Source organism: Poecilia formosa, unplaced genomic scaffold, assembly GCF_000485575.1.
Source record: "Poecilia formosa unplaced genomic scaffold, Poecilia_formosa-5.1.2 Scaffold1346, whole genome shotgun sequence".
NCBI lineage: Eukaryota > Metazoa > Chordata > Actinopteri > Cyprinodontiformes > Poeciliidae > Poecilia > Poecilia formosa.
Window position 1 is genome coordinate 1 of NW_006801285.1, and position 1,662 is coordinate 1,662.

Genomic DNA, 1,662 nt, shown 5'->3' on the forward strand with positions numbered 1-1,662 from the left:
TTTGTTTTATAGACCAAAGGATCTTTTCCCCCTGGAGTTCAGCTTGATAACCTTTAGATTGATTTGCATAATGAAGTAACTATTGAAGGGGCTTTGGGGGGGGAGCATTAGGAAGCAGGAAACCAAATGGCAGTAAAGTGGAAATCAGCCAATTCACTTTGTTCTGATTCAAGTTCATCATTAGACTCAGTTAAAATAATCAGTCTGATAGTCGACCAGACCTTTTATTGGAGATTCAGTTTTTACTTTATATAATTCAGGCCGTGGGATTAATAGTCATTTTTTCATGGGTTCATCTCATGGAGGAATAAAAGGAAACGAGTCGGCAGATAAATATGCAAAACACTCTATTAAAGTAAAATTAACTCTGCTTTTAACATGAAGTCTACCAACACCAAAACTTTTAACATCTTTGAATTTGCTGTGTACTTCTATGCCTCTCCTCTCCTCATTTCCTCATTTCTACTCAGATCTCTTTTGCTCATGCAGCCCTATGATCCCTTTCTTTGTTTTGGTCGCTGTCAGATTTAGTTAAATGTATTTTAATTAAACTTTAATCAGCTACTTGCCGTCTCTCTGCATTCACTTTAAAATGAACCAATCAGGACACAGAGACGTGTTGATGATGTGCTTTTTGCTTCATTGTGTTTATTTACAGATGCTGCTGATTCTTTGAGGAGGAAGAAAACCAGGAAATGTTCACTGCAGCCTCACAAGTTGAGGAGCAACTTCCTCCAGGTGTGTAAAAGGAAACAAGGTTTTACAAACATTCCTGACATCAGCATTCAGTGACTCCATGTTTTATTTCATTGTCCAGATTGAGGGTCATTCTTCAACCCAAATGGTCTATGTGAACGTTGTTTATTTCATTTTTAGAACAACATGGCATTTAACACTAACTAATGCTAATGCCCTACACCAAACTGGTATTTAGCACTAGCTAATGTTACAGCACAATACCAACATAGTACTTATTATATTTAGCTAACAAATGCTAACATGCTGCACAAACATGGTATTTAGCAGTAGCTAACACTAAAATGCTACACTAAGGCATTTATCTTAAGCTAATGCTAAAGCACTACAATAACATAGTACTTAACAGGAGCTAATGCTAATGCGCTACAATAACATAGTACTTAACAGGAGCTAATGCTAATGCACTACAATAACATAGCACTTAACAGGAGTTAATGCTAACGCGCTACACCAACCTGGTGTATTTCTTCAAACCTCAATAGCAGCTCATGGAGGAGTTTGATCTGTTCACATTTCATCTGTCTGATGCCATGCAGTCATGATACGGTAACATTTTTCACAAATATGTAAAAAACATATTTTTAATAAAAGTTACACACTGCAGCTATAAATGCCTGAATTTCTTCAAACTACTAATTCTGCACTGAGAGTCCAGAGTTTTTTCTGAGGGAAGAGACAAAGTGTCATCTTTTCATTTTACAAAAAAACAATGAACTGCTGGAAACTAATTTGGTGAGACAAACCTGTATTTAAATGACCCAAAGTTGTAGATTATATTTTTCATCTTTCACCTTCATGGGATGGGAATGTTTTACTTTAACTAGGACTTTCTGAAAGGCAGAGTTGATGAAAAATATTTTTAATGCAAATATTTAAATTTGAACAGGAAAAGAACAGAATGAG